The sequence below is a fragment of the Pongo abelii genome, chromosome 3 (assembly GCF_028885655.2).
Source record: "Pongo abelii isolate AG06213 chromosome 3, NHGRI_mPonAbe1-v2.0_pri, whole genome shotgun sequence".
Taxonomy (NCBI): Eukaryota; Metazoa; Chordata; class Mammalia; order Primates; family Hominidae; genus Pongo; species Pongo abelii.
The window spans coordinates 45993339-46014317 of NC_071988.2; the positions used below are offsets into that span (position 1 = coordinate 45993339).

At 36.6% G+C, this 20979-nt stretch overlaps 1 pseudogene; it reads left to right on the forward strand.

Moving 5' to 3' along the window:
• The window catches only part of LOC129059153 (uncharacterized), a 53331-nt pseudogene extending 37799 nt beyond the window's left edge, over window positions 1-15532 (forward strand).
• Window positions 15533-20979: the final 5447 nt, after the last annotated feature.

Genomic DNA, 20979 nt, shown 5'->3' on the forward strand with positions numbered 1-20979 from the left:
AAGTTTCTGCATAGATATAATAATATTCATCCCATTGGCTTTCTCTGGGCCTTATTAAGCCATATGCAATATCAAACTTATTTACTCTTCTAGGACATAGTAACCCCTATTAGCTCAGAAAAGCAATTCTCCAAATCCCTGTGAAAAATCTAAATTCTTCTATCTCTAGTTCTAAAATAGTTGGAATTCAAACTGCAATTTGGAGAATTAGACAACCATTAGTAGAGCAGCTAATACTCGGGAAGTGCTGGCATAATTCCAAAGCAATGCTCAAATAGAAAGCTCCAGTTGGACTATTTTGTGTACTGTTTAGTTATTTTCAACTGTGAAGTATAAAAGGCAATATAATTCACCCCAAGAAACAGGTGAGTCATTTATTGGTAAAGCAGATATAGTAGTAAAGTGCTCCAGGGAACATAGTGAGTGAGCAGGATTTTGGAAGAAAATGTAGTATAAGGGAAGTTGCTAAAATATGTACTAATTTCTTGAGAAGTAGATCTTCATAACAAACTTTAATATGTGTTTGTTATGTAGCTATGTAAAAATAATATGTAACAGAATGCTTATTCTTTTATATAAGAAATATATTTTCTTATATTTAATATCACATATAATGGGAAAATTTTCTTATAAGAAAATATAAGAGAATTCTCTATAAGAGAATGTAAGGAATTAGTAACTTATATGCCATGCCAATTGAGAGATATGATAAAATTCAATAGGAGAATCAACATTCTTTTAATAAATCAATTTTAACCTTAAATACATTATTCTTCAAGTACCCTAATGTCCAAATATTTTATTTTAATATAAATCTCTTCCTAAAATACCACTGTACAATTTAATTAAAATATCTTTCTGTTCTTTAAGTAACAATACAATATCCTTGTTGACTAGGATTTTTCATGTAATTTTATATTTTTAGAATTAGTATTTTATATATTGTCTTGCATTATCTTACTTTGTATTTTATTATTCTACATGAATTTTAAATTTTGGAATGTATTGATATATAGAACTCTCTTTGTAACACATAGTTTTTTTAGTCAGCTAAAAAAGTCAATTTAAAATATTTGAATAAAACAAAATATAAACATTTGTCATAATTTCATAATCAATGAATGAAATATGTTACCAAGTGAGTCTTTTTTCCTCAGCTGACTATATTACTTCCATATTGATCTCATTTGGTCAATAAACATCAGAGATCATGAGGTATCAGGCTGTGTGTCACCATATTCAAAGTGTTACAAAGTATCAGATGACTTCAAAATCTTCCTAAAATCCAAGATTTTGACCTAAATTCAGTGCTAGTGCTCCGACAAGTGACTGTGAGTATATGTATATATTTGTGCTGTATGACTTGTGACTGAATGCTTTTCTAGAAGTCTCAAATTTTCTATATTGGGTAATATTTTCATCTAAATAAGAATAAAATAAACCAACACAAAATACCATGGGCCTAGCATGTTGAAACCTAGGCCCCGTTGTAAAATAAAGAAAACTAATTTTACTAGGACCAGAGAAAAGCTCTGAGCAGCCTTTCGGCTGCAAATGATGGCTCAGAAACTAGGCAGTCCAAGGGAATCTAAAAGCAGCCCAGCAGGTGCTTGGTGCCAAGCCTCCAATAGGAATCAAGGACGCAGCACCAAGAAAAAAATAATATCAGATAATTATACGAGCTGAGTATGGAGAAGAAATCATGTTCTAACTGTGCGTATTAGCATCTGTATAGAAATGACAAGAAACCAAGTAGTCTTCAGTTCTATATACCTGTATAGAAACACTGGCAATGATGAGCAGAGCTGGAACTTATGTGAAAGGATATTATTTGCTCCACTTGTACAATCTCCAATGGACCTATTTTCTAATCTTGGTCGTGTAATTCTTATTTCTCTAGTAGCAAGAAGTCATGCTGAAGCTTAGAGCAGTGGACCTTGGCAAACACTGACTGCCCCCGTCCTGGTACTACAGAGATTTCAAGATCTGTCTCTCCCAGCATACAGACTATGTGAAATTAAGAGAGAAGAAAGCTTCGTGAATCAGTTCAAAAAGGGACTATAGAGCTACATAATACTAAGAAAAGGAGGGCTTAAACCTGCTATGTCTGTTATGGATCCAAAGAAATAAATTGGTTACAGATTTTAGAGTAGGAGCTAGTTTCCAGGTAGCAAGTAAACAGTTCCAACAGTGATAATTGGAGCAACTTATCCATTTCTTCAATTATCAAGTCAGTAATGGAATAAGTATTTGAATAAAGGTAGACTAGTTCTAAGGCTATGGCAGTAGTCCAAGAGATAGGTGAGTATGGTGGAGATGGAAGAACAGTAACGAAGGAAGGAAAATGGAGAGGACATAATAATTTGTTTGAAGTATCATGTATCAAGGAGAACTCCCATATTTCTGACTTGAGGACTTGTTTGGAAAAGATAGGAGGTTGTGGAGAGCAAAAAGGATTGGAAAAAGAGAATCACAATTTAGCTTTGGCATGTAAAATTTGAAATGCTTTGGAAAACGCCCAGTGTAAATGTTAACTACGCAAATAATTTCATGGGTGTCTAATTCAGAAAAAAGCCTTGTCTGAAAAAACAAACATAAAAATGTTCAGTTCATTGATATTGATTGAATTCCTGCAAATAGATATGATCATGTGAGGAAGTTAGAGTGAGAAGAGAAAAATCTAAGTAAACGCTTACCATTTATTATATTTAAAGGTCTTGAAAAAAAAGAGTGAGAAAACAAGACTGGGTAGTAAAGAACAGTAAAAACAAACCAAGAGTAGTAAGAAACAAAGGGTCATGCTGCTGAAAAATTAAATAACTTAATAAATTAAGATTGTGTAAGTTTCCTTTGGCAGTATAGTTTTATTGAAGTGGTAAATCCTCACTAAAGAGTAAAGAAATGTATTAAAAAATGGAAGCTCTTGGCAGCTTTTGAGAAAGAATGCTTCCTCTGTTTTGACAAGAAAAAAAAAACAGGATGGCTAAGGATTTGGGGAGGTATTTTTTTGTTTAGTGGTGGGGAAGAGAAAGGAGTTCCAAAATGCTGACTTTTATTTTCTTTGGGAAGTAAGAGACTGAAATTCTGCTGATTATGATAAAGTTGAAGTGGCTAGGAGTCTAGGTAGAATGGAAAGGCCTAAAGTTGTTGTGAAACATAGAATGATTAGTGATTTTCCAACTAGAATAAGGGAATGTCATTTAAAGTTTAAATATCATTTATATTGGTGAACACAAAGTTGATGACAGTATCATTCCAATGTGGTTGTATAATTTCCTTCAACAATGCTCACTTGCTCAGGTAGAAATGCAGAAAATGGTCGGGCTATTCATGATGGGGGAAAAAATTTCAGGTTTGAAGGAAAGTGACTGAGATAACCGCATATGTAGTTCAAGCTGAATACAGAAGAAAGTGAAGAAAGGAAGTAACTAACGGATAGTGTGAACACTGAGGTTGAAGACTGAATTAGTGATTAGAGATTAGTGAGCTAAAACTCTCAACAAGGCCAAAGAAAGAAAAGTTGTGGAAATAGCTGAACAAGCATTTCATACAGGCAGAAAGTTGGGTTTGGATATTTCAATAAATGAGGTGTTTCAATAATAATTTTGGAAATGGGGGAGTTGGCTGACTGTAAGGCCCACAGTGTAACAGTGTGAGGGCATGATTACATGTATGTGTGATACTTGTGTTGTCATTTGCATCAAGGTGAAGTAAAAATGAAGTCTGTGGACGAGGCGCCAAAGTCTACGTGGAATGAAGCAGATTCTACAAGATAAGCTAATTCTACTCAGAAGGCAGTATAGCTAGGGAAATAAAAAGGAAGTTCACAAACTCAAAGGTGAGAATCAGTCTGAAAGTGGAGTCTGTTTTGTAAATTGCTTAAGGGGATTGCAGAGGAAGCAGTGTTCACAAGAGAGCAAGTTGGAAAGAATAAAGAAATGTAATGAGTACTAAAATTGAAGCTGACATCAAAGAGTTAGATCATCACATTGTAATCATAAGAAGTAGAAGAATTTTCAACCTAAAGCATTTGAGCCTAATTTGCTATATTTAGCCTTTGTTTATTTATACATTTAGAATATAGAATAACAGTGAGAGCCAAATCTGTAACTCACAAAGTAATCATGCAAATTCATGAAACCTCTTAATGAATAAATAAAAAGGGTTTTTGTTTCAGACTACCCCTACAAAAAGCTAAAAAAGAAATAATGAAAAACAAAACGACAAAAAATGGGAATTTTGAAAACAAAAACAAACAACAAAAGAAGTCAAGTTACTACCATTCCTGTGAAGTTTCTTCAAAACTAATAAGAATATATGTCAAAAATTATACATTTTGAAAAATAAGTGTACAATACAGTATTGTTAATTATAGGCACTGTGTTTCACAGCAGATTTCTAGAACTTGTATTGCGTAATTTGAACTGAAGTTTCTTGTGCAGCTGTGGGCTTTACCAGATGACATAGGCTACGTGTATTGTCTTTTTCCAATGGTAGTCATGGAATTACAGATTCTATTTCCCTGCTACTTTCCTTTTTTTTTTTTTTTTTTTTTTTTGGTGAGGGATTCATTTCCGTTTCTTGTTTATTGATATTTCCCTTATTTTCAAGCATGATATATACTTATTCATTTATTTTTATAATTGTTATATTGTTTCTGAGTTAGGCAGATGTAGGGAAGATTGCAGTCTACTGTTCTGGAATTAGAAATCTTAAGAAAATTATATATACAGCTGGAAATGATTCATTAAATGTAATGAGAACCAGAGTTTCGTCAATGCTACTTTTATTCACAATAAGAGATGAGCAAAGAAAATTATTACTGCCCAATTGAAACCACTTACACAGTTAGTTGGTTTTCCTATAATATTATTTTTAATATTCTACAATGGGAATCAGAGTGTGTATTTATTGGTTCCAAACTTCTACTGCTTATTTGTAAAATTTTAAGACCTAATTAGATTATCTTTAAAGATTTGCTTCCCCATTGAATTATGCATTTGATATCTCTCCAAGTCCATTTAATTTGATAGAATGTCTGGAATTACACCCTATCATAAAGTAAAGCAACCTAAACTCTTGCAAGAAAACAACTTAATTAATGTATAAGTATTAAAAAAGAAATTACATCTGAACTTACAAGGTTGTGTGCAAACCAAAAACCAAGCAATTGAGCTTTTGTATCTTAATGCAAACAATATACATCCAACCCATAATGTGATCATTTATATTGAAGTGAAGATAATAGTTTCCTTACATCTATCTACATGAACATCAAGGTTTGCCTTTTTATTCTCCAGCTGATGTAGAACCAGATAGAGACACAAAGGCTGAGAGCACTGATTTAAAGAAGAAAGTTTTATAAATAAAATACATATTTTTTTCTATTTCATTAAAAATATCATTATAGAATAAATCACACAACACCAAATCAATCCTTCTTGAAAGGTACAGCAGATGTGGGAACTGAAGCCCCAAATAGCTATGTTGAAGTGCTGAAATGTCATTTAAAAGTGAATTCATAACTTAAGATCACATAACATTAAAATGTTGTGATCATCTGGATTTTTTAATATTTCTTATTTGAAATCCTTTTGTCATGACAAAAGGAAAACACAAATGCTGAGTATAAGATATTTATCAAGGTTTATTCAAAAATAAAATTTTTAACATGTACTGAATTCTTCCTATATGCCAGGCATTCTGCTGACACTCAACAGACATTGTCTTCAAAATGTACTCTAAAGTGGTCAGGATCCTATTCTTATGGTAAGAATAAAATCTCAGTGGAGACTTTCCTCATCCCAATCCCAGGAATATTGATGCAGGCATAGCTAATGGTTGAGTCACATGTTCTAAGACAGCGGTGACTGGATCCAAGAAATTATAAAGTAGAGGATTGAGCAAATCTGCTCTATGCAATTCAGAAGTTCTCAGTCCTTATCTAAAGGGTGTTTTGTTCATTTGCTTATTAGTATTATTATTACGATTATTAGTATTATGCACATATTCCAGCAGTCCACTACATTCTGAGGGATACCAAAGAAGTTTGAAGTCACATCCATCTACTTAAAAAGTTTAGATAATATAGTCTTGTTGGGAAACGAAACACACTAATAACAACATATTCAGCTCTAAAGCCTACCAAAACATACTGGAAGATTGTGTAGAACGAAGACACAAAGGCTGAGAGGACTGATTTAAAGAAAGGAGTTTTATTATGTAGAGTTGAAATAAATTTTGAGATGGACTGAGAAAAATGTGGAAAATTTAGGCCGGTAGGTATGAGAGAACCCACTTTTTGGGTAGCAGGAAAGGTACAGATGTTGTCTCCATAATAAAAATAGGCAGGATTTGTTCGTATAATACAGTAGTATAGTACAGAGATGATATTGGGGAGTATTAATGCATTCATGGAAGTGGATAAAGTGAGATAGTCCTTTGAAGAACTTGATCACCAAGCCAATCAATCTAGATATAATAGTACTATACTGGGTAGTTTCCTTAATGAATACCCAGTATTCATTAATGTATTGAATACCCAGTATTCAATAATGAAAGAAGAGAAGAAAAAAAGGAAAATGCTGTTTTGTATCAGACAGAATTCTGGGCTTATCTGGTGCATTTATCTCAACAAATCTGAAAAAGTAGACATTACTGCGAACTGACAGAGTAAGACAGGGACTTGTAAACCAGATAAATTACCCAAGGTTAGAGAGTAGATTATGGTAGAACCAGAATTCAAATCCAAGTGTGTTTATTCTTAACATCTATGTTCTTCCCACAGAGCAAACAATAGCCAGAGATTTATATTTCTGACTCATATTATATTTCAAAAATACTCATACATAGATACATATGTATATGTGTATTTCTATATATCTACATATTTATGTATCCATATATAGTCCTCAGTCTATGAATATATATGTGTTTATAACACTTCCAGTGCAAATACATACATGTATAGAAATATGTACATATGTATATATACATATATACACACATATATATATTCACAGGCAGAGGTCCAATTATTCATTTAACAAACATTTATTCACTAACTAATATGTGTGAGGTAAGTCGAATGACTTAAAAATGTGAGCCTTTCCCCATCGTTTCTGTTAGCTCAAAATTTAGCAAACCTCAATGCTTACCTTATGTATAAAGGAATCTTGGTTTATGCAAAAGAAATAAGCATTAATATATCTTCAAAGTTTTAAGTTTTTGTTTTTTACAAGTATTTTATTAGAATATTCATTTTATCTTTTGAGCAGATATCTTTGGTTAGCATTTAAAACAACACTTTAATTTCATAACATTGTTTTATTGCTAACCCTCAATTAAAACGTATAAAAGGGTCTGAAAATAAATTTAATGTCATGGATCCTTCAGAGGTCCATTCATGTAGAATACCCAATTTTTTCCAATTATTACCATTTGCCTCCTTGTACAGAACATCCTGCAACATTTGCCAAGTACCTTTTAGAATCACAATCAAAGACTAAAAGTGAACCTCAATGATTTTTGGCTCATGCATCTAGCATCTTCAGTAGCAGCTTGTGGCAGTGATGTGCCCCAATGGAATGTTGTTTCCGGTAAGAGGGTAAATGAATCACTTTTATGGGCTGAGTCTTTCTCTGCACGTCACCTTGCATTATTAATGGTTGATTCAATTTTGCTGCCTAGAATTAGAGTTCTTTCTAGGGTGAGGTTAACTTCAAGTAGCTGTCTTATGATTTCCTATATTTCCAACCATTAGTATTATTTAGACCCAGAGCATTTTATTTCTCTTTTCCCTATGTTTGATTATATTTTTAATTTCTATGTGAATTTCCAGAAGATGCTTTTAGCTAGCCAAACGAAAACCCTTTGTGGCACAATATTTTAAGACAGAATTTGGAATTTGACACACCTGGATTTGATTCCTGGATCTATCATTTAAGCTTTATAACCTTGAACATGTTAATCTCTCTCAGGTACTATTTCCTTGCTTAGAAAATAAAGGATGAAATGAACTACACTATTGGAGGTACTATAAAGATGAAAGAAGATGAAAGTTTTCAGTAGGATTGTTGCCATATAGTAAACCCTTTATAAATAGTAGGTATAATAATTTGTCAGATGCTGTTAGGTTAAGCCATCAACAACAAACATGGCAATAATTCAAGTTCAAAAATACAGACGGGTTTGAATTAACATTGCACAATGATTTGTTTGTGTTTTCTTGTTTTTCCAAATTCAGTGTTATATTCTACTTTCATATTCTGTGAGCAGTTATTAACTGAACGACTGCCATATGCATCTCAGTGTGCTAAATATTTGAGCGCATTATGATTTCACCCATTATGGGGTTTAAATCCATCTGAAAAGTAAAGATTAAGACCCATGAATCTCTGCATAATTCAAATGATACTTATTCACATGTATTGTGTGGTAGAGAAAATGAATGTGTAGGGAAGAAAGAGAATGAAAGTGAATGAAGAGGAAAATTAAATACAGTCAGGAAAGGCTTGATAAAGGACTTAAGAACTTGAATATGATTGTGAAACGTAGTTATAATTTCTATGAACAGCTGAGGAAAAAAGCTTAATTTGTATAGTTTATGAAGGAATGCATATGTTTGTGTTTCTCAGAATTTAGAGTTAAGAATACACACACACACTACACAGAAACTCAGAAAACCTATGCTACTTGCTCAGGTAATTAATTACTAGTCAATGGTAAAGTTCAAACTGATGTCTAGGTCTCCTGCTCCTGTTCCAGTACATTTTTACCGCAATACATTGAGTGAGCAAGCTTTCAAAAGCTTCTTGAATTATTCATATGGATATGGAAAATCCTATCTTACAGCATAAGGCCATTTCTATTTATAGATATTAAGACTATGAAAACTTTTCTCATATTCAGCCATCTCAATGACTAATTCTTGCATCATCAGTTTTAGTAGCACCATAGCTGGATCTCGTAAGTTCATGAAAGGCAATTGGGTGTGTTGCTTCCCAAATCCATGTTCAATGATATCACATTTGTAGCTTAAAACCAGCCAAACTAGTAGTATGTGTACCATGGAAAATAAGGATTTGTTTGTTTTTCTGAAGATCTAGTTGTCAAACATTTACCAGTACACCACTGGCTGGAATAGTAAATTCCATACAGTGCCACTATTAAAATAGCTAAAAATATGAAATTATGTTTATAATCTTATATAAATTGACTTTAGAGTGAGACGTGGAAAGGTAAAAAAAAAAATGGCATGGTCTTTGAATTAAAATACCAGAAATAGGCGGGGCGCAGTGGCTTATGCCTGTAATCTCAGCACTTTGGGAGGCCAAGGCGGGCGGATCACGAGGTCAGGAGATCGAGACCATACTGGCTAACACGGTGAAACCCCGTCTCTACTAAAAACACAAAAAATTAGCCAGGCATGGTGGCGGGCTCCTGTAGTCCCAGCTACTCGGGAGGCTGAGGCAGGAGAATGGCCTGAACTCGCGAGCTGGAGCTTGCAGTGAGCCGATATTGCACCACTGCCTTCCAGCCTGGGCGACACAGAGAGACTCCGTCTCAAAAACAAAACAAAACAAAACAAAAAAACAGAAATAGAGAAATTGTTAGGTTCTACCAGAAGGTTCTCTCGTAAGTAAAAAGGAACAATCTTTTGAAATATAATTCATACGGAGTTTGCAATTGTAGCTGTTTGTTGAATATCTATGCAAATTTACACAAATTAAATAGGAATACCTTACCATGAATAGATACATTTTATCCCAGAAACTCAAGGACATTGCTATTTCAGAAAACCTATAAATCTAGTTTGGTGTTCATCAATTGGTGAACTATGAATAAAATGATTTTAATAAATGAAAATAAGGCATTTAAGTAAAAATCTCAGTAACTAAGGTAATGGAATATGCAAGCTACATATAGAAAAATGCAGGCCGGGAGCGGTGGCTCACACCTGTAACCCCAGAAGTTTGGGAGGCCAAGGCAGGCGGATCACTTGAGGTCAGGTGTTCAAGACCAGCCTGGCCAATATGGTGAAACCCCATCTCTACTAAAAAGTGCAAAAATTAGCCAGGCACGGTGGCGAGCGCCTGTAATCCCAGCTACTCGGGAAGCTGAGACAGCAGAATTGCTGAACCCACGCGGTGGAGGTTGCAGTGAGCTGAGATCGGGCCACTGCACTCCATCCTGGGCAACAGAGCGAGACTCCGTCTCAAAATAAATCAATAAATGCAATACTCTATATTATTCAAGTAAATAATTATAAAATATGCTAATTCAATAAAATTAATAAAAGTGTGGTATTTTATTTCTATAGACATAAATCTGGAAGATTATGCTGAAAACATTAACCATGCTTTATTAAAAGAGATCACATTGTGGATGATTTTTATTTATCCTTCAGAATTGTCTGCATTTTTTTAAAAAGTCTCTACAGTGAATTATATATACTACTTAGTTTATGAAAATTATGAAAACAAAATATACTGGAGACAAGAACATATTCATGACAACCACAAAAACTTAAAATATCCAAGAGTGACTTCAATGGGAGAAAAATTAAACTTAAAATCACATAAATTTTAAATGTATATGAATAATAAAGAGGATGAGGATGAAGATGAGAAGGAGAAGAGGAAGAAGAAATGGTGAAGTAAATTTTAGCACACAGATAAACATAATGCCACACACATATTTGTTTAAATAATTTAGGGCTTACTACCTAGGAAAAATGCTATGATATTAAGAATAGCAACAAAATATACAATTTTAATTAAAGAGTAATATAAATTTTATTCGTGTGCTGATGTGAAATAAAAAAGAACTTTAACAGTAGCCTCTAAGTGGTATTTTCATATGTGACTGGTTTTCCTTTTATTTAGTTTTTGAAAATATTTTCCAATACAGATATGGACTGTATTTGGAGACCTCTATCCAATTACAGTCATATTCTGAGGTGTACTAGGAATTAGGACTTCAACATATAAATCTGGAAGGGTGACACAATTCAGGCCAAACACCTGGTATGTTCCCCATTTAATCTGGAGAGCCCCAAGGAAATGAAGCATCTGTTTATTATCAAATCTGCTCAGGTATTGTGCTCCCTAAGTGAGGGCCACCATCTAAAGAAGGATTTATGAGCTACAGACCACCAGGGGCACGGCTGGCAATGCCCTACATGGCACTCCTTCCTTTCCCATAATGCTGTCCCCCAGACACCTCCATACTAAATACAAAACTGTAATGATTTCCCATGAGCAAGACTTCTGGGAGATTTGTCAAAATTGGGAAAAATGTTCTTTTATAAGGCTCAGACCCAGCCTATGAGGAAAGCTTCAGAAACATCTTTTTCCTGGCTCACCCTGCCCCTGTGATGCATTGAACCATGGTTGTTTTCCTTTATTACTCTACACCAATATCCATACTATACCTCAGAATGGGAAGAGTATACTTCCCTGATCCTTGACATTAGGCTTGGCCATATGACTTTCCTTGGTCAGGGGATATTGGCCTATGTGACAGAGGTAGAGGCCTTAAATGACCTTACAAGATTTGGCTTGTTTCTTGTGTCCCAGGGGTCTGCCATGAGAAGAGCTTCCCTAGTAACTGATGCCCTATCAACCTGGTATCTATAATAAACACTCGTGGGGTAAATTGACACCCAACCTGCCTGGAGACAGGTCCAGCTGACCCACAGTCTGAAGTAGATTGCCCAGAGGAGCCAGCTTAGATTAGCCAAACTGCATTCAGCCTCCTGAGCATGTGAATCAATGCTTCTTGTTCTAAGCCATTGAGTTTTAGAGTGGTTTGTTACATAATGTTATTGTTGGTCATGGCCAACTGATGCCATATGGGAGAAATGCACACAACTGTCATCCTCAGGTCCTTTCCACCATCCATGTAAAGAAAATGAACCAAATAGACAACTGGGAGCCATCTGTTCATCGGTTCTTAAGACATACTCAGATTCTAGAGTCAAATTTATTGTCCAAATCAGTCTCAGTGAGGAATGCTGCTTCATATTACTTCATTATTGGAGGTGAATGTCTCAGGTTACTATGAGTTCATAACATATCCAGGGACTCATACAGCTTACTAGGCCTCGAAGATACAATAGAGGCCATACTATAACTCTCTTCAATGATGCAATATCCTAGGCACAGAAAGGAAAAGTTACTGACAGGAGGCCACACCATAAGACAGTGTCAGGCTTGGGTCCTCTGTCCCCTAACCCAGCACTCTTCTATTGCAACTTTCATGATTTGTAGTTGGGTATTAGGAAAAGTATCTTCTGATTTTTTTTTTCTGAAAGCTTTCTAAATAGCAACAAACTTGTCTAGAAATTTCCTGATTAATCATGTCAATTATCATTTTATTTTTGTAGCTTCTTTCAGGGTCAATAAGATGATTTTGACACAGATTTTGATGTGAAACGTAAATCGAAAGCAGTATCTTAGTGAAAGAGAGTAAAATCCATTGAGGATAATAAATTACACCAAATAAAGAGATCTATAAAGAGATCTGAGAACCTCTGAACAGTCATTTACTTAAATCTGTTCAGTTATTCTCTATGCTAATGTGTCATGTTAACCAGGAAGATGTACTAAAAGATTCTTATTAATAATGTTTGCTTCCTGTCAAGTTTTAATATTTTCAGTTGCTGAAAAAAGTGATAGAATTCTGGGGGTTGGAGGAGATAATGCTCATATTCTTCCAGGGGAAAATTCAACAATATAAAGCAAAATATACATCTCTGTGAAGGAATTGTTTGCTGTTATTTGTATTTTTCTACAAATTCTGAAAGCGTAGAATTAAACCCTGAAGACATAGTAATGGGGTAAAGAAGCAAAATTATTAAGCAAGATTGGTTTTGTATTCACAGGCAAAATGAGGTTCAAGGTTTGCATGTACGTTTACCTTTCTTTCGGTGCAAGGCACTATTGCCTGGTTTCATGAGCTCAGATTCTGTAGTCAGACTGTCTGTACCTGATCCTAGACTATGCCAACTATTACTTGAATCATCAGAGTAAGCTGTTTAACCTCTGTTTGACAGGTTTCTTCATTTGTAGGCTGAAGGGAATAATGATAATATCTACTACAGGGAGTTTTTTAAAGGATTATACTGACTCTATAGGTAATTTTTCTTTAGTTGTACTTGAGATACATAAACAAACAGAAGTAACAAAGATCTTTGCAATCATGAAGCTTATATTCTAGAAGTCATAGCCAGACAAAGAAGAAACAAGAACCCTAATAAATCAGTAATGATATACCATGTACTAGAAAATAATAAGCATGGTGGGAAAAGCAAAAGTTGAACAGAGTAAAGAAAACCAAGTGTGCTGCAGGGAGGGGTGGGTTGCAATACTAAATAAACGGATGGACGAGACTTCGTTGAGAGAATGTCTTTTGTGCAATGACCTGAAGAAAGCAATGGAAAAGTCATGCATATATCTGCAGAGAACATTCATAGATGAGAGAATTAGCTTAAACCTCTAAGACGGGAGCAGGAGAACGTTAGAATGTGGAAACTGAGACTCAAGAAAGTTAAATGCCTTGCTTAAGTTTACATGAATCCAGGAGAAAGAGTATTTTGACAGCCTGGAGTAAAACAAACAAGAATAAATGTCTTCAGTTCTCAGAAAACTCACATAATCACCATCTCCTAAGTATGAGATTCCCCATGAGCATGAGATCCACTCTGATAATGTATACACCACCCAATAAATGAATGCACTGATCCTGTAGGACAGTCCTTTTCAAGAATGTTCAAGATAATTTGAGGTGCTGGACACTCATGATTATCTTCTTCAAGGTTTTAGTCTCAGATGGGTGAACCCAAATGCTCAGCAGTCCTTCTGGCCCAATAAACAGTTTCCCACTGTAGCAGACAGATTCTAAAGTGACCCCAACTATCTTCATCTCTTGGTACTCAGGCCTTGCTATCTTCCCCTCCCCTTCAGTATGAGTGTGACCTGTGATTTTCTTCCAACCAACAGAATTCAGCACAGAATATTACATATACATGATCATATTTCATAAGATAGTAACGTCTATCTTGCTAGAAAACTGTCTCTTTGCTAGCTTTGAAGAGGCAAGCTGTCATGTTGCCAGCTTCCATAAGAAAACGGCTACATGATAAGGAACTGAGAACAGTCAATAACCAACAGCCAAGGCCAGGCATGGTGGCTCACGCCTATAATCCCAGCACTTTGGGAGGCCGAGCCAAGTGGACCACTTGAGGTCAGGGGTTCGATACCAGCCTGGCCAACATAGTGAACGCTGTCTCTACTAAAAATACAAAAATTGGCCAGGCGGGGTAGCAGGTGCCTGTAATCTCAGCTACTCAAGAGGCTGAGGCGAGAGGATTGCTTGACCCCAGGAGGCAGGGGTTGCAGTGAGCCAAGATCTCGCCACTGCACTCCAACCTGGGTGACAGAGCAAGACTTAGTCTCAAAAAAAAAAAAAAAAAAAAAAAAAAAAGAACAAACAAACAAACAAAAAACCTAACAGCCAGCAAGAAACTGAGGCTTTCAATCTCACAAACTGTGAAGACCTTTATTCACTCAGCAGCCAGACAATATTGGAGGAAAATCCTTCCCCAATGGAACCTCAGATGAGAAACCAGCCCCAGCCAACAGAGATTGTGGCCTTGCAGAGGGCCTAGGTAAATTGTACTCAGATTGTACCCACAGAAACTATGAAATAAATGCATGTTTTTAAGCCACTATTTTTGTGGTAATTTGTTAGATAGCAATAGACAGCAAATATACTCACTCATCTTACTAGAGACCCATTTAAAGTAAGTTGTATAGGAGGGAACCGAGGCAGTCATAGGAGTATACGAGTTAGATCTACTTCAAGACAGAACCTGCAAGTGTGGACTTCAACTTCTGAAGACATGGCAGTGGGATAGAGAAGCAAAATTATTAAGCAGGGTTGGCTTAAGGCGATATAAAGTTCACAGAGTTTTGGTTCATTACTCTACTGTACAGAGCATAGTGAACCAAAACTACCAGGTCCCAGAAGCTGGGGATCCATTCAGTGTTCCCACTGCTCCCCACATTTGAACTCCTAGCCAATGACTGAGCAATGACTGATGATATTAAAGCAGAGACATTTCTGCTTAATGCGGGACTCCTCTTTGGGACTCCCTATGAACCTGGCTGAGATTTTCTCACAGTTCCATAGCAGTTCGTGTCTCTTCCTTCATTCCCACTGTCTTATTCCTAGTGTCAGGTAGTCATTGTGGTCTAAGCTATTTCTCTCTCTCTTTTTTGTTCTGCTCTCCTTTATTCTTCATAGGTGCCTCCCCCAGTAAATCTCATGCCTTTCATTCTATCTTGGTATCAGCTTCCCTAACAACTCAAATTGACACAAGGACCTTTTGATACTTTTGCAATTGTTCTTAACTGAAATTTCAGCATCAGCGCAGGCTGAAAGACAGTCTCATATAGTGGGAAACACACGAAGAGTCAGCAGAGCAACGTTCATCCCCAACTCTGCTACTACCAATAATCCCTGTTAACACTGATCATGTTCCTATCTCCCTCGAGCTTTCTTTTGGTTAAAATGAGGGTGCTGAATTAGATGATCTTTGAGTTTTTTTCTTTTCCTTTATTTTTTTCACTACATGTAGAAAAAGAAGCAAATACTAAACATGACAAAATAAGCACAGTATAAAAGTGAGGAGTATATACAACTGAGAGAGAAACAAGAAAATAGACAAGTAGAACTAATTAAAAGGCCAGAAAAAAAAAAAAAAACCACAATACTTTATTGGTCACTGCAAACAGTCCTGGTTTCCATCCTGACACTTTTCATTTTTTTTTTTTTTCATTTTTTGGAACTAGTGTTTATTTAGCTGCTATAGTTACAACAGGCTCGCTTTAGGCCATCCGATTCTACTAGGGATTTCAGATGGTAAAATCCCCAGGGTTTATCTAAGGTGAAGACCAGTTTTCTGTTCTTTTCTTTTTCCTTGTGTGGTCCCGATGGACCCAGTCTGCTTTTCCTTCCTCTTTAACTATAGACACTACACAGTCATTCTCTTGGGGCTCCTTTCCCTTCCACAATTGCCTCCTCAGTGGTTTATCCTTTCTCCAGCTCAAAATTTTCTTGGTGCATTCAAAAACAAATACATATCCTTTTGGTTTTCAAGTTTTTACTGTGTATTCTTTTGGGGAAACGGTCAGAAGATAATACAAGGACAAACACAGGGGCATTTGGAGTTTTAAGAAATCTTACGAAGTTCATAGTTTCACTGTGCATGGTCTGTAGTCCTTGCTGCTGTGACTTCTATACAAAAAGGCACATTGGATTCCAAGTCTTTTCTCAGTGTTTCCTCCAGTTTCCATTTCCCTTTGATGCATTCCTTTCTCTAACTCTGAAGACCCACTTCTCCACAAAGCACCTTCTTCCTGGTTGAAAAAAAGGTGGGATCCTGAACAGAAACACATAGAGATAAAACATGCATATTTGATGCCCACTAGAATCAAATATGTGCTAGTATATAGATTAAAAAAAAGTTGTTGGCAGGTGATATTTTCCACAGGTGACCGTGACAACATCTATCATTCCTCATGGTCTTCTACATGCTATGTGATCATAGCAACAAGTCTTTGAAAAATGATGACTATGTCTTTTCCCCCTGAATCTAGAAGGGATTGTGACTAACTCTATTAATACAATATTGTAGAGATGACATTATGCGACATTTCAGACTAGGTTATTAAAAACAGAAAATCTTCTGCCTTTTCTCTTTGGACATTTTGTACTGCATTTTCAGAGGCCACTTAAAAATATCTGACCATCTTGAGGCCACACGATGCTATGAGGAAGCCCAGGCCACGTAGAGAGGCCTTATGAAGATGATCCAGATGAAAAACCCAGCTGAGGTCTGAGCCTATAGCTAGCATCAACTGTCTGTTGAGAGGGAAGATGTCTCCAGATACTTTCAGCATCCAGCCATAGAGTGCTCACCCCACCTCGCTGATGAGACTTTCCAGCTAAGGTCTCAACATGAGGAGAGAGGGGCAGAGAAAAATGATTGTCTTAGTTTGAATTAATGACATACAGACTTCATGAGATGATTAAAAAAAAATTGTGGCTGGCTGCAGTGGCTCATGCCTGTAATCCCAGTACTTTGGGTGGCCCAAGGCAGGTGGAACACCTGAGGTCTGGAGTTCAAGACCAGCCTGGCCAACATGATGAAACTCCGTCTCTACTAAAAATACAAAAATTAGCCAGGCAAGTTGACAGGCACCTGTAATCCCAGCTACTGGGGAGGCTGAGGCAGGAGAATTGCTTGAACTTGGGAGGCTGATGTTGCAGTGAGCCGAGATCATGCCATTGCACACTAGCCTGGGCGACAAGAGAGAGACTCCATCTCAAAAACAAAACAAAACAAAAATGTAAGCTGCTAAGTATTGGGGGTTTAAATGAAGATACAATAACCAGAACATGGTTAGAAAGAATGCATTCAGTTCAGTTGTGATATTCTGAAGTTATTGTTCTCATTCCCTGCCTAGATACCTGATATGGTTCTTTTGGTTTCTATTATGATTTTTTTTTTTTTTAGTTTTTTCATTCTAAAACCGGAAGTTTGGCTTATTGTCATCTCATAGACTCCTGATATACCATCTTTTCATTTAACTCACCTATGGTTGTTTTCTTTTCCTTGCAACTGATAAATATAAGCTGATTCTGTATACCTTTGTACTGATAGGGTATCAATGAAATATATGAACTAGAAAGCATGCTTCTAGTAATGGTAACAAGAGGTCTTTCTAAAATCTCCATTCCCTGCAGTTATTGGACTGAAATTTCTGGCAAGGATAAATTTATTATATTAGGTAGCATAGAAACCCAAAGCAAATGGGACACAGAACAATTGTATATTAATGAAGGGGAAAAAAAGGAAATTACCAAAAAACACAGATTAGATATAGTTTTTCACACTTTGAGTTGAAGTGTCTCGTCTAAAGTTCCCAGACATCATTTGGAGCCACAGAATCTATTAGGAATTTCTTTTTCATGTAATACAATAGCTTTGTTAGTTTCTAAGTTAACTGATGTTTGGACTCTTTTCGAATAAAATAAATTCAGTGTTGACTTGGTTAAATTATTTCTTTGATACATACAAATAGAAAACTAGCTCTAAACCCATTAGTTTATTGCTGTTAAATAACCTTAAAAAGTTTTACACTTCAGTAAAAAGAAAGCTATAAGCCCAATTGATTTTTTTACTGTAAAGTGTTAATTTAGTGTGATAAACTCTGATGTTGCTGCTGTATGACATGGTCTACTTCAGTGTCCTCTTGCTTCAGTGTGCCAGATGAAAAGATAATTCTTCCAAAGCACATTTTATACTTTCAGTCCTTAGTGGGACATACCATGATATCATTTTGTGTGAAGGTATAATTCTCATATTTGGTATTTTTTTCTCATGATCATAAAAGAATATTCAGTGTTAATAATAAAACTAAGTTTAAATACAATCACTACACTTCTGTATTACTCAGGGTTCTAGAGGGACATAACTAATAGAATATATGTATATGTGTATATATGAAAGGGAGTTTATTACAGAGAATTGACTCACATGATCACAAGGTAAAGTTCCATGATAGGCTGTCTGCAAGCTGAGGAGCAAGAAAGCCACTGGTGGATCAGTCTGAGTCCCAGAACCTCAAAAGTAGGAAAGCCAACAGTGCAACCTTCAGTCTGTGGCCAAAGGCCCGAGAGCCCCTGGCAAACCATGAGTCTAAGCCTAAGAGTCCAAAAGCTAAAAAACTGGGAGTCTGATGTGTGAGGGCAAGAAGCATCTAGAAAAAGAGAAAGATGAAGACTGGAAGACTAATTCTGCTCTTCTATCTTCTCCTGCTTGCTTTATTCTAGCCACGCTGGCAGCTGATTAGATGGTATACAACATCTAATCAGAATGAGGGTGGGCTTGCCTCTCCCAGGCCACTGAATCAAATGTTAGTCTCCTTTAGCAACACCCTCACAGACACACTCAGGAACAATACTTTGCATCCTTCAATCCAATCAAGTTGTCACTCAATATTAACCATCACAAGCTCACCTGTTCAACTTGAACCCATATGAATGTCCTGAAATAATACATAATCCTCAAATAAAGACAATAATAAGCTCCTACTTATGCCTAATGTAATACAGCTATCCTTTGCACAGCTAGAAGCACATTAATCCTTAACCTAAATGCTATTACATAAAGTTATCAACACTTAAATGCTGATAAGAAGTCAATAAATCTTATGTCACATGATAAAGGAAATAAAATGAGGATATTTTCTTATTACAGGTGTATACATGCACAAATATGTCCTTAACAAAAGAAAAAGGAAATACCCATGACAATTACAGTCATTGTTTCTGCAACTGGTCACATGGTCATAGCTGGTATTGATAACTACCATCTTCTACTACCTATTCTGTATTCCCTTTGCCTTCAACAAGCACCTCAGCTGGTTGTGGTTTTCTACCTGATGGAGTGACCCAAACCTTCATTCCTGAAGGGTCTGGGCCATTTGTAGTCCTGCTACAAATTGGGCTGTTGCAGTTTTCCATTGACCTTAATCACAGAGCATGGTAATACTAAGAGATGCCTTAATGGATCTCCTGTATTCCATGCATACTCTTCCTTACCTCCACTGTGGAGTAGTAGACTGATTTCATCTTCATAGTTCAGGTCAGTCACCCCAGCCAACACTGTAACTCCCTTCTTAGCCTGTTGACTTAGAAATAGGAGAAGCCCAACGTGTCCAGGTGGCAATTGTAATTTCTAGTTTAATGGAATCATTGTGTCTACTGGTGGCAGCATTCCTCCCTCTGGAACTAAGACCTCTAGGCCAGCAGAACATAATGTTGTCAGAACAGGAAGCAAAAATTTTGCTAGTGGGTCACTAAAGGTAACATTAAATGGTGCCACTTCCACTTTCACCCCTTGATCCCTGAACCTGTGAATTCCGACTATGAGGGAAACAGCACCATATATTTGATGTTGATTCAGAGCATACATGGCCTTTTGGAGAACTTTGCCCCAGCCCTGCAAAGTATTGTCACCTAGTTGGTGTAGTAATTGTGATTTCAAAAGGCCATTCCACCTTTCTATCAAACCAGCTGCTTCAGAGTGATGGGGAACATGGTAAGACCAATGAATTCCATGAGCATGAGCCCACTGCCACACTTCTTTAGCCATAAAGTGAGTGCCTTGGTCAGAGGCAATGCTGTGTGGAATACCATGACAGTGGATAAGGCATTCTATGAATCCACAGATTGTAGTCTTGGCAGAAGCATTGTGTGCAGGATAGGCAAACCCATATCTGGAGTAAGTGTCTATTCCAGTGAGGACAAACCACTGCCCTTTCCATGATGAACAGGCCCAATATAATCAATCTGTCACCAAGTAGCTTTCTAATCACCCCCAAGGAATGGTGCCATATAGAGGGCTCAGTGTTGGTCTCTGCTGCTGCCAAATTGGGCACTCAGCAATGGCCATAGCCAGGTCAGCCTTGGCGAGTGGAAGTCCATGTTGCTGAGCCCATGTGTAACCTCTGCCATTGCCACCATGGCCATTTTGTTCATGGGCCCATTGAGCAATGGTGACAGGGGTGGCTGGGGAAAGAGGCTGAGTAGTGCCCACAGAATGAGTCATCCTATCCACTTGATTATTAAAATCCTCTTCTGCGGAGGTCACCCTTTGGTGAGCACACACATGAGATACAAATATCTACAGAGTTGACCACTTAGAGAGTTCCATCCACATACCTCTTCCCCAAATTTCTTTGTCACCAATTTTCTAATCATGCTTCTTCCAAGTCCCTGACCATCCAGTCAAGCCATTGGCTACAGCCCAAGAATCAGTACATAATCACACATGCGGCCATTTCTCTTTGCAAGCAAAGTGCAAAACCAGATGCAGTGCTTGAAGTTCTGCCTACTGGAAAAATT